This window comes from Mytilus californianus, unplaced genomic scaffold (assembly GCF_021869535.1).
Source record: "Mytilus californianus isolate M0D057914Y unplaced genomic scaffold, xbMytCali1.0.p SCAF_12, whole genome shotgun sequence".
Taxonomy (NCBI): Eukaryota; Metazoa; Mollusca; class Bivalvia; order Mytilida; family Mytilidae; genus Mytilus; species Mytilus californianus.
Window position 1 is genome coordinate 24,978,025 of NW_026262604.1, and position 14,177 is coordinate 24,992,201.

General features: G+C 32.5%; 1 long non-coding RNA gene across 1 annotated transcript; it reads left to right on the top strand.

Moving 5' to 3' along the window:
• Positions 1-1,104: 1,104 nt before the first annotated feature.
• LOC127722424 (uncharacterized) lies at positions 1,105-5,752 on the top strand. Its single transcript, XR_007991721.1, has 3 exons — positions 1,105-1,170; positions 3,233-3,354; positions 5,523-5,752. It is a non-coding gene; the product is annotated as an uncharacterized LOC127722424 (long non-coding RNA).
• The last annotated feature ends 8,425 nt before the right edge of the window (positions 5,753-14,177 follow it).

Genomic DNA, 14,177 nt, shown 5'->3' on the forward strand with positions numbered 1-14,177 from the left:
ATCTTATTGACTTTGTGTACTTGCACGTGCAGTCTGAAACTTACAAGGTGTAATAATAATCTTAAAGAGTACAAAATATTCAATCTAATTTAGATATATATCTCTGATTTCGTTATACTTATATATACGACCATGCGAGTAATATAGATTTGATTTTATAGTATGACAGGTTACAAAAAAAATTGTATTTTTATTTAGTGATGAAAATGTTTACTTTTACACTGCCAAAAGATGCTTTGATATTTTATTGAAAAGAAAATGTTTATTATATTCTTAAAATGTATATTTTTATTATTTTTCATGTTTTAATTTTAGTGTGTACATATATATATATATATAATCATTGTATAGTCTCTCATAACTCTTTTTAGAGTGGCTCTTGTTTATATGTGAAGTAAGGCCGTTCGGTGACCTATAGTTGTTAATTTCTGTGTCATTTGGTCTCTTGTGGAGATTTGTCTCATTGACAATCATACCACATCTTCTTATTTTTATGTTACAATAATGCGTAAATATTTTGCAAGATTGAAAAAATATTATACTTGAAAAAGAATGTCAAACTCATATACCGTAAATTTAATTACTTGTAAAAAGCTGTATTAAATAGATCATCTCTCTTTGACGTCCGTTCGTCCCCGATATACTCACCGAAATAGGTTGTATATCTGACTGTTAATGTTGAGCTGGACATATAGTTATAATTGACATTTTTGCATGGTGCTAAACTGTTTCAAGTTTGTTAATCATTACAGATTGTAACCTACTATCTTATGTTTGTGTCTATTTCACAGCTATATATACTTATTTATCTCTGGAAAATACTTATTTATATATGAATATACATTTAGTTAAGTATCATGCAGTATTTATTTTAATTCTTTAGAGAAAAGCGAATATACTATGACTTTTTAGCTATGATAAAAAAAACTAATAAAGATTCATGGTTTGTTTTAAACTCGATGCTCACATCTGAATGCGTTAGATATCTTTTTTTACAGATATTACTTGTTTTTAATCATAATGATATTTTATATACTGGCATATACTGAAATAACAATTTATCGTAAATTAACCTATATGTACAACTCTTTGATACTTTTTTCTAGGCGTGTCAGAAATCGGCAAATTCCTATTGCTGTAACAATCAACTTTGTAACAGACACATTCCATGTAAGATAGTTTGTTAGAATCTGAATTAATATCACGATTTTATGAAAATAAAAAAAATGTGGTATGTTTGCCACCGAGACAAGTTTCCAGATTGTGGAATAATGTAAGACTATTTGGCCTTTTGGTCATGGTGCGGCCTTCCCTTTTCGATGTAATTAAATGTTCATCTCCTCAATCATAACCCTTTCCGGCATGTTGCATTGTGTTCCGATTATCCATGTGTATTTAAAAAAAAGTATTTTTGTTATCAGCATTGGCAAATCCTCAATCAGCAGGTACAGGACACTAGAATATAGATTGATTGAAAGATTGGTGTTTGCTTAGTTAATGATCGTTTACATAATAAAAGAGGGTGTATATGAGTGTTAACAGAATAGAGAATAACGGACAAAAAATATAAAGAATAGAGGAAAATAGACCAAAATAATAAAGAATAAAGAATAATAGGCAAAAAGTATAAAGAATAGATAAAAATGGCGTAAAAAATAAAGAATACAGAAACGAAGGAACCACCCCCTTTCAAGACCCTCATATAAGGTTGCTGGTATTTAAATAGAAAAAACAAAGGATATGGAGTATCCATTCATGACACAAAATCAGAACGTCCACAGCAAAAAATACACAAAAAGCAAAAGAACAGGGCTTTGTTCATATTCATTTTGAACGAATTAAACATTAAAACAATAAGGGGTCCCGGATGATTAGCAGAGTATTTTAACCCGCCACTGCAACAAGGGGTAATTAAAAATAGTGGCACGAAAAAAAGATATATGATTAAAGCAAATATTTAGCAAAATAAAATATCAAAACAGTAATTATACTACAATTCTTCAAAATCAACCAGCAGAAACGTTTCATTTTTGCGGGTTTTGCTGTGTTGAATCTTCAGTTTTTTTATTAATCGTCTTGTGAACTAATATATGTCTGTTTGACGTTTTGGCCATGGTGCTACCTTCTTTTTTGATTTCACCAAATCATCATCCCGCTTCAACAATCATAACCCCTTTCTGTATAGTGCATTGTGTTCCGATTATCCATAGGTTTCCATTCAAGACTCTTTACTTAGATATATGCTGCAATATAAACAAATGTACGAATAATTTAACTTGCTACACAAAATGTATTTTTTAAGGTGTCTTTATGTTTGTGTTCAGTGATTAGTGATGAAAAAAAAATAGTTGCCATTAAATTTTCAAAAGTTTTAAGTAGAAAATTGAAATATTATTTATTTCATGTACATGTATTATCTTCCTTGTAAGTTTAATATAGTAATTAGCAATCTTTTAAATCGAGAAAGTTATGATTTCCTTGATAGAGGGTTGCTGCTCACAAGGAAGCTATTAAACCAAGAGTTCCAAACGGTGAAGTTGAAATCATCCCTTCGTAAATTTTACGGACGCCACCACGAGTTGGTAGACCGTTATGGAATATCCGTTTCACAGATGATAGCGGATATGTTCCTAATGTCGTAGCTACAATCCTGTTCCCTGTTCACGAATGTGACCTACCGGATTAGACTATTTACCGGGTTTGTACTAACATGAGCAACACTACGGGTGTCACATGTGGAGCAGGATCTGCTTACCCTTCCGGAGCACCTGAGATCACCCCCAGTTTTTGGTGGGGTTCGTGTTGCTTAGTCTTTAGTTTTCTATGTTGTGTTTTATGTACTATTGTTTGTCTGTTTGTCTTTTTCTTTTTTAGCCATGGCTTTGTCAATTTATTTTCGATTTATGAGTTTGAATGTCCCTCTGGTATCTTTCGCCCCTCTTCTATAGCTCCTTTTTTAGCGCATGTACTATTCAAGTTGAGCATTTGTATCTGTAATCTCGTTTTCGCTCTCTGATTCAAATATTTATAAAAAAAAATAATTACATTTGGTATTTTCTTTAAGGGTGTTTGCTCCTGTTGTTTCAAAATAACAGATTTTTTAAAAGACTGTTAAAAATTTTTTGGTACTTCATAGATAAAACTAGAGGAATCCGAATAGCAGACAAAATAATCAAAAACAAGTGTAGTGAACATCCTTAATACTTTTTATTTTAATTTAACATTAATATAGCAAAACCAATTATCGTAAATCCAACCTCCAATCAGCATATACAAGTCAAGTACCATACAGACGTACGGATAACGTGTATAGTCACTGGATATCCGGAACCCACCATTGGATATGAGTTCAAGGTATCCGCACATTTAATAATATCCTATCGTCTATAGATTTCATTGATTCTGTGACCTGGCTTACTGATCATTTAAAAATCAGAAGATGTGGTATGATTGCCAATGGGACAACTCTCCACCAGAGACCAAATCATCTAGAAGTTAGTTATATGTAATACACATGTTTAACAACATATATCGTCCTAAACATTACCCGCTCTCGTCCCATATAGAATTTACTGACCAGTATATACAACATTGGGCCACTGACGGCTTGTGTACAGATAATGTATACTATTCGTCATAAGTTTGACCTTGACAACCAAAAAAGCTCATTGAAGCATTTTTTTTTCAACAGCAGCACTACGAAAAAAAGCGAATATCAATAAAAGGTAATATCGAGTACACCTCAATTAATCAGGAGATAAACAAATTCTAAAAAAAACTAAAGGAAGGCTTGATTTTTTAATCACCATTGGCAAATAGCAGGTAAGGAATACCAGAATATCGACTGATCGACTAACTGTTGTTAGCCTTACGACCAGTGGCAAATGTTTCGTGCATGTTCAGGTCGAGAATAGATTAACAATACATACAATAAGTATGTCCTGCAAAAGGGGGTCAACCGGGATGATTAGCGGGAAATTTTGATTCCCTCTGGAAAATAGGTCTATTGGATACAGATAGAAATTAAGCCTTGCAACAGGCCCTTTTAAAAATTAAAAAAGTTGTAACAAGGGTTCTTAACGTGGAAAGAGTGTGCTATTCTCTCTACACGAGGCATCTAATTTAGCGTTCCAAATTTGACCGGACGTGACTGCGAAAGACGCCCGGAGAAGACCCATGAGATAACCTAATGTTGATACTCTAGTCAACCTTTTGGGTTTCGAAAATCAAAGTATGGAAAATTACAGTAAATCGGACAAAAAAAAGATAGATCAAACCAAACGTGACGTGTACTATATCTGCCTAATACCGAAGCTTTGTTTTGATTTTATGTTGGTGTGAAATTCGTACAAGAAAGATTTTATAAAAATGTCTGCTGCATGGAACTACAAATTACGTCGAATTCTAATTAAGATTTGTTAATCCAATTGTAATTATTTAGTTCATATTCAATTCAGAACTAATCAAACATTAAAATAAAAAGGAAGTTTTGGGTTGGTACTCCAGAATATGTTTAAACCCGCCACTGAAAAAGGGGGTATTTATGATAGTGGCACACACAAATTGGAAAGATAAAAGCAGATAGTTGGCCAAATAAATTGCAAAACAGTTATTGAAGACCGTACTGTGACCTATAATGGTTTACTTTTATAAATTTTGACTTGGATGGAGAGTTGTCTCATTGGCACTCATACCACATCTTCTTATATCTAATTATACTACAATTCTTCAAATTTGGTTGATATTGCTTTTAGTTTCGTTAATCTATTACTGAACTGTGAATAAAAGGGGGTATGGGTATACGCCATTAAAACATCAACCAAACCACATCAAAAACGATTTTAACCAAAAGCTATTTTTGCTGTCATTAATGTATCATTTAACACATATTTTTGGGAAATCAAAACATGACAAATCCTTCACGGAATCAATATGGTAAATGTTTTACCCACATCTACATCATTCACATGCCATCTTGTAGCCAAATATCTTTAGAGGTATGACTCAAGAACATTTAAATATAAGCCAAGTTATCAAAATGGTGCTTTTTTCGTTGTTCTTGAAGTTTTATTCCTAAATACACGGGGTTTGGTGGATTGGTATTTAACGTTCAGTGGAAAATATAACATGCATATGAGCACAAAAATATTTTAAGGCAATATGATTATTGAAACCCTGCTTTGTACTAGACCGACACGCTGCGCTGTATTTTTAAGTTGCTAGTCATGAAGGCAACAGTCCGACGGACTACCCGGACACACCATTCTGACTCCGAGCCGACAAGTCTTTTCTATAATCCCTTATAATAAGAAGCGGTGCATACCGGGTTTGACCCGGTCTTGGATTGAACATACGACATCCGACACTCGAGGCGAGCACAGGGCTGCGTTATATTTGGAACATTTTTGTAATTGTCTTCAGCATTTTTCTATCAAAAACCTTGACGAACAAAATGGAGCGAAAGCGCTGAATATGAACTATGACCTAAAAGCGTATTTATTCTTTTTCAATTTGTTTTACAGCATACAAACCCTTTTCCAACTAATTTTGGAAAAGAGAACAACAATACATTGGTGATTTCTAATTATAATAAAGAAAATGACGGCCATTACCACTGTTATGCTGTGAATTCCTTAGGAACAGCGAAAGTAGACTTTACCATTAAAGGGACTGACACATGATGGGTACTAGCCTAAAAGAAGTTCCACAAGACCGCAAACATTTACTTCAAGTGTTCGATGTTATCAGAACACATTCTGTCCGATCAATTTTGTATTAAACATTCACAATATCTTGCTCACTGTACTGATTAGTATATGATAAGTATCACAGCGTTCAAACAACCTTAAAACTCTAATGATATACCAAACAACCTTAAAACCCTAATGATAAACCAAACAACCTTAAAACTCTAATGATATATCAAACAACCTTAAAACTCTTATGCTATACCAAACAACCTTAAAACTTTAATGATATACCAAACAACCTTAAAACTCTTATGATATCTCAAACAACCACATTAAAGCTCTAATGATATACCAAACAACCTTAAATCTCTATAATGATATACCAAACAACCTTAAAACTCTAATGATATACCAAGCAACCTTAAAAATCTAATGATATACCTAACAACCTTATAACTCTAATGATATACCAAACACCTTAAATCTATAATGAAATACCAAACAACCTTAAAACTCTAATGATATACCAAACAACCTTAAAACTCTAATGATATACCAAACAACCTTAAAACTTTAATGATATACCAAACAACCTTAAAACTCTTATGATATCCCAAACAACCACCTTAAAGCTCAAATGATATACCAAACAACCTTAAATCTCTATAATGATATACCAAACAACCTTAAAACTCTAATGATATACCAAGCAACCTTAAAAATCTAATGATATACCTAACAACCTTATAACTCTAATGATATACCAAACAACCTTAAATCTATAATGAAATACCAAACAACCTTAAAACTCTAATGATATACCAAATAACCTTAAAACTCTAATGATATACCAAACAACCTTAAAACTCTATTGATATACCCAACAACCTTAAAACCCTTATGGTATACCAAACAACCTTAAAACTCTATTGATATACCTAACAACCTTAAAACTCTAACGGTATACAAAACAACCTTAAAACTTTAATGATATACCAAGCAACCTTAAAACTCTAATGATATACCAAACAACCTTAAAACTCTAATGATATACCAAACAACCTTAAAACTCTAATGATATACCAAACAACCTTAAAACTCTAACGGTATACCAAACAACCTTAAAACTCTAATGATATACCAAGCAACCTTAAAACTCTAATGATATACCAAACAACCTTATAACTCTAATGATATACCAAACAACCTTAAATCTATAATGAAATACCAAACAACCTTAAAACTCTAATGATATACCAAATAACCTTAAAACTCTAATGATATACCAAACAACCTTAAAACTCTATTGATATACCCAACAACCTTAAAACCCTTATGGTATACCAAACAACCTTAAAACTCTATTGATATACCTAACAACCTTAAAACTCTAACGGTATACAAAACAACCTTAAAACTTTAATGATATACCAAGCAACCTTAAAACTCTAATGATATACCAAACAACCTTAAAACTCTAATGATATACCAAACAACCTTAAAACTCTAATGATATACCAAACAACCTTAAAACTCTAACGGTATACCAAACAACCTTAAAACTCTAATGATATACCAAGCAACCTTAAAACTCTAATGATATACCAAACAACCTTAAAACTCTAATGATATACCAAACAACCTTAAAACTCTAATGATATACCAAACAACCTTAAAACTCTAATGATATACCAAACAACCTTAAAGCTCTAATGATATAACAAATAACCTTAAAACTCAAACTGATATTTATTCGTTTATATGAATAAAAGGAGAAGTGGGGTGTACATCAATTACACAGCAACTAAACGGCATAAATAGCCTAAAACATCTTAAGATGAACATACAATCGACAACTATAGGCAGGTGTCTTTACAATAGCTCAGGCTCTTATTCAGTCACTTAAATCAAGCTCAAAATACAAAACCAGCCGACATGAAAACTAACAGTTGCATACTTCAATGTTCGTGACTGTCCTTCACAGCTGAACCAACGCCACTAAAATGCCACAAGTACAGAGATACATGGCATTGTGCAATGTTTGTACAAGCCTATAGAGAAGCTATATTTTTATGATCTTTATTTACAGTTTTATTACAGTCAGCTTTCCATGCATTGCACAAATATAGACAAGAAGTGTAAATGTGTTTAGTGTTTAAATATCAGATTTATTTGTACTAGGCTAAGAAACAATAGAAACGTGAGCTTCAGCATGTGACAAATGTAATTTTGTATGCAAGACGAGCGCTTCGTCTACAAATTGCTCATCAGCGATGCTCAAATCAAAAAAGTTAAAAGGACAAATAAAGTACGAAGTTGAAGAGCATTGAGGACCAAAAAATAACTGTTTTATGTGGCTATCTTGTTTGCTTTTTAGTTACAAATTTTGTTGAGATAAAATATTTTATTGGTGATTTAACAAGATATATTTATATTTTTTTCACTTGTTAAGCTAATGTCTAGCATCACCATTCAATTCACATTTTAAAGTTTTTCCGAAATAGAAAAAAAAATGAGTTCATGAAAGAACATACCGAGGAACAAAACAACCTTTTCTCAGAATGACAGACAAAACTATGACAGACAAAAATATATATGTCCGTATAATTGATTTTGTTCTAATATTTCAAAGCGCAAAGAGCAAAGCACTATCCCTAGAAGGATCAATCGTATCCATTCCGACGAACGTGACTGCCTATATTACCACATTTCACAGGTGGGTTTAGGGAGGGGGCCGGGGCGTGTCTCCTTTTATGGAGCTTCATGTTTGATAAATGCATAGATTTTTTCCAAGTGTCACTGCAAACGTTGGCTTTCCAGCACCCCCCCCCCCCCTTTTTTTTAAATTGCAGTTCCGCACCTGTATTTACTTCATAAATAATTTTAGATCTCGAAAAATAACAACATGGTATATTCTTACTGTTGTGTCTCTTCTTTATATTGGTATAAAATCATTCATTTAAATCAAATTGTTTATTCTGTGCGTCAATTAAGATAACAAATTCCCTAACATTTTACGGGTTTCCTCTGTGCGTGACAATTGAATGAATGAAGTAAACATCATGTATGGTATTGTGCAATGAATTCCGTAAATAGATATAATTGACCTTTTCACCTCTGTCTTAGACGTATATCCAGAACAAGATCAAAGTCAACGAAATATTAGAAATTCGAAAAAATGTTGTTGTTATATAGTATACCGAATTTACCATTGAAATTATTTAACCTGCTGTTGTAATAAAAATGATACATGTCTGCATATAGTTTAAATTATAGAAAACTAGGCATCATAATTCAAGTTCCAATGGTCAGCATATATAAACATATCTAATGTTTGATTTGGGTGATTAATAGTAAATTAAAATCTTCAGTGTGATCTCTATAGTCTATGAACTCTGAGGTGATTTCAAACCCCGCTCGTAGCAGGTGCGTTCGGCTCTAATTTTAATGGTCTAAAATTGCCAGTTTCTTGTCGAATGTTGATGATTCTCTCCGGGCACTACGGCTTCCTCCACCAATAAAAATCGACCGCCATTATGTAGCCAAGAGTGCTAAAAGTGGTGTGAAGCAACAACAATCAATCAATCAATAAAGTCTGTATGTGCCTGACCAAGTCAAGAGCCTGTAATTCAGTATTAATTTGTCGTTTGTTGCTGTATATCAAATTTGTTTTTCGGTCATTGTTTTGTAAATAAATCACGCCGTTAGTTTACTTGTTTGTATTATCTTACATTTGTCATTTAGGAGCCTTTTATAGCTGGCTATGCGGTATGGGTTTTGCGCATTCTTGAAGGCCGTATGCTGACCTATTGTTGTAAATTTCTATGCCATTTGGTCTCTGGTGGAGAGTTGTCTCATTGGCAATCTTACCACATCTTCTAATTTTTATATTGTTATTGAAAGTACGTTTGCATAATGCCATTGATAAGATACAATATGGATAGTTTTTTTCAACTATTCAGCCACTATAAGTGACTCATCATTTTTTTTTAACTGGGGGTTAATTATTTTGAACCCCGATTTAATTTACTCCGATTAGTGTTACTCTAATGGTAACACTTCATAGTGGGATGCTTAGATGGTACATATAACAAGACACGCTATTGTGTAAATATTCGAAAATATCCTAATTAATGTACATTCTATTTGGTTAAAAGTTACAAAATTTTGCAGAAAAAGTTGACATCCTGTAAGAATAAGAAAATTTGATATGTCTTTATTTATATATATATCAGAACAACAGTACTGATAAATTGTTGTGTACTTAAAATTGGATTGATAAGGATGGTCATGAATGTTCGTTATAATTCTTGTTTTGTGATAATTCTGTGTGTGTTTCTATCAGGCAAGTTTAATTAAACATATTTTATTTACTCAAAGTGAAATAGATTTTTAACACCAGCAAATCATACTTATGAAGTCGGCTCCGAACTGCAGTATGTAACAACATAATGTCAATATGAGCATTCAATATTTCAAAATATACAATACTCAATTTCGAGCTAGTGAGAAAGGATGACAAATATAATTGCTATACAATTGGAAATGGTGTAGACTGGTACCCGGCCGTTATTGAAATTCTTGACAATAATTGTTAATATTTGTATATTCCGAAGGCATACTGGCTATTTTACGGAGGGAACCAACCTAGAAATGGTGATGATGTGAATGAACTGCAAATACACTGCATTAGTATTACGTGTACATGTATATGACAAGAAATCTCTGACTTTTTAAATAATTCGAATACTCGTTTAAATTTCTTGACATTTTGTTAATACGAGAGGTTCTGACTACCAGATTGTCAGTAACTTAAAATTCATTATAAGGTCATCAGGGAGTCATCTAAGATTGTTTATTAGAACTTCTCTCTGGTATGCATATAAATGGCAGTCGAGGAGGAAATGGTGTGCATTCTCAATGTTGCACTCACAAAGACAATATAGGTCAGGCATTATATTGACTCTAAAAAAAAGTTATGATTCAAGAAAGATGGGCAGCATCCTAATTGAGTTAGAATGATATTCACTTTTCTCGGTCCATATAAATAGTCCTTATAGGCCGATAAAGCTGCTAATAATATTATTATTGTTTGACGTAAATTTTACATTGAGGTTCTGAAAAAAGAAATCACCAATTCACCAACATTCCAACTGACTCCATTTTCAGAAAACGACATCTGTAACAAACATAAACTTTTAGCTACTGCTTTACAAGCAGAACCAAATACAATGAAAGTCCCAACTATGTATTGGCTTCCGAAGCTACACAAAACACCTTACAAATATAGATTCATTTCGTCTTCAAGCCATTGTTCCACTACTAAATTGTCTATTCTTCTTACCAGTACACTTGGTACAATCAAAAACCTGATAATAAATTGTTCAAATAAGGCCTTCGAAAATAGTGGAATTAATTACTTTTGGAGTGTCAAGAACTCGTTGGAAGTACTTAATAAATTGCATGCATATATTGGTGATTTTGAATCTGTTCAAAGTTTTGATTTTTCTACAATATATACCACATTGCCTCACATTCTCATTCAGAAAAAATTCACACACCTAATTAAATGGGCATTTAAAAAGTCAGAATGTGAATATATATGTTCAAACTCTTTTAGGTCATTTTTTAGTGGCAATAAACAAAAAAACTATGTCAATTGAACATGCTTTGATACTATATATGCCCTTGAATTTTTACTAGATAACATTTTTGTTCGCTTTGGAGATTCCGTATATCGTCAGGTTATCGGAATTCCAATGGGGACTAACTGTGCACCACTTATTGCGGACCTTTTTTGTATTGCTATGAGTTACAATTTATGACAAAAATCAGCAAAGACCCATCGAAACAACATCTGATACACAAATTTAATAATACTTTTAGATATTTGGATGATATTTTGGTTCTCAATAATGACGACTTCAGTATGTATACTAAAGAAATTTATCCTGTTGAACTTACTTTAAATAAAGCTAATACTAACAATGACCACTGCCCTTTCCTCGATCTTGATATCTATATCATTAACGGAAAGCTTAATACTAAAATAAATGATAAAAGAGATGATTTTTCATTTCCTATCGTTAATTATCCATTTTTAGATGGTGACGGTCCCTTGTCACCATCTTACGGTGTTTATATATCTCAACTTGTACGATTCGCTCGTGTATGTAACAATGTTTTAGATTTTAACGAGAGAAATTTATGTATTACTGAAAAATTATTACACCAGGGTTTTCGATATCACAAACTAGTCAAAACATTTACTAAATTTTATCATCGGTATAAGGACATCATTCGTAAATATAGCTCAACATGCAGACTTTTTATACGTTCAGGTATTTCACATCCAATTTTTTATGGAAATATTCTTTATAAAGCACAAAAATGTCAGTATTCACCTCTGAAGCTAACAAAACCTTTAAATAGACTTATTAAGAAGGGATATAGTTACGATACTGTTGTCAGGTCATTAAAGATTGCATATTTTGGCGTTAATATTGATTCACTTATAGGGTCTTTGCATCGGCACTAAACACATTTATTTAAAAACCAGTTGTTGGCATGACACGGGTTATGTTCTTCTCATATATGTTATGATGGTATGATACTAAACCCCTAACGGGAAGGATTGTGCCTGATATTCATATGATGAAGACATAATCTTTCAATCAGTTTAATTGAAGTCTGGAGCTGGCATGTCAGTTAACTGCTAGTAGTCTGTTGTTATTTATGTATTATTGTAATTTTGTTTATTTTCTTTGGTTACATCTTCTGACATCAGACTCGGACTTCTCTTGAACTGAATTTTAATGTGCGTATTGTTATGCGTTTACTTTTCTACATTGGCTGGAGGTATAGGGGGAGGGTTGAGATCTCATAAACATGTTTAACCCCGCCGCATTTTTGCGCCTGTCCCATGTCAGGAGCCTCTAGCCTTTGTTAGTCTTGTATTATTTTTAATTTTAGGTTCTTGTGTACAATTTGGAGTTTAGTATGGCGTTCATTATCACTGAACTAGTATATATATTTGTTTAGGGGCCAGCTGAAGGACGCCTCCGGGTGCGGGAATTTCTCGCTGCATTGAAGACCTGTTGGTGACCTTCTGCTGTTGTCTGTTCTATGGTCGGGTTGTTGTCTCTTTGACACATTCCCCATTTCCATTCTCAATTTTACGTCTCTATTTATAGTATTAAAGATGTTTAGGAATTTTTGTCAGATGTTCGGATTCCTCGGGTTTTTTCCTACGACACAGGGTAAAATATTGTGTCCAATATCACCCACTTTTCTTTTCATAGAAGACTTCACTAGCTCATAAAAGGTAATTAAAAAAAATTAAGCAGATTTTAGATTTCTTTTCTTACGATTTGAGACCTAAATAATGCCAATGCTAAATGTAAGGTAAAAGCCTGATTCAGCATTTTCCCGCATTTTTTTAATCAAATATCTCGAAAAGGAGTTCCTATCACTATTTTTAGCTTTTTTTTTGTTCCTTAACTAATGCTGTTTATAGTATCAATTTTATATTCCAGATTTTTTTAATTTCACCTGTCTATATTCTTAAGCCTTATCATTCGGCTTTTTAATTTTGAGATAAAATCTGCTTTACGGGAAGCCAATGAGTATTATTCAATAGTCTTATTATTATTGTATAAAATATTTTTCTCTGGTCTCGCTAGTTTTATTAATTTTTATTTCTCTCTGATATGTTCTCTAACATATAATTGAAATATATAAAGGAAATAGCTCCTTTTAATATAAACACTTATAAAAATGAAAATAACGCTTTACGAGTTGGGTACGTCCAAAGCGCTATCTGGATAAACTTTCATTTTGAACGCTCAAACCAAAAAAAATGAAAGCAAAGGATGCATTAAGTACTTGCGTACATACATTGACAGAAGGAGCTATATAATCAACAGGAACAAAAGATTTTGTTTGCATGGACAAGGAATTGCACTGACTACTTAATTTTGAAGAAATCAGATTCATTAAAGTGTTCCGCCTTTTGAAAATTATCCTAAGGTGTAAACATTAATAGAACATAATGGATAAGAGTCCATGGACCAGCAGCCCAATATAACGTTCACAAAAGATACGTCTAAGGGTCATCATACGAACTTCAGATACGGAAAATCGCCAGAAACCAAATCGCAAACTCTGACTCTATCCGGGTCAAGAGAAGTTAAGAAAGAATAGAACGTTTCTTCATGAACAAAACACAGAAAAAATGTTACAACCACTTTTAAAATTTCTGACTTATGACTGGCACAGTTGTCTCATTGGCAGTCATACCACATATTCTTATTTTTATATAAAGATGTTGCAAGTTTAAAAATACAATGTTTGTGCTCATCACTCCATATTTCATCTTATTTAAAAAAAAAACACACACATTTGAGATAAAAAAGAAAAATTGAGCCAAAAAACTTAAGGTCCAGTAGCGAATATTTCAAACATATTATTTAAGGCAATACAATCTAA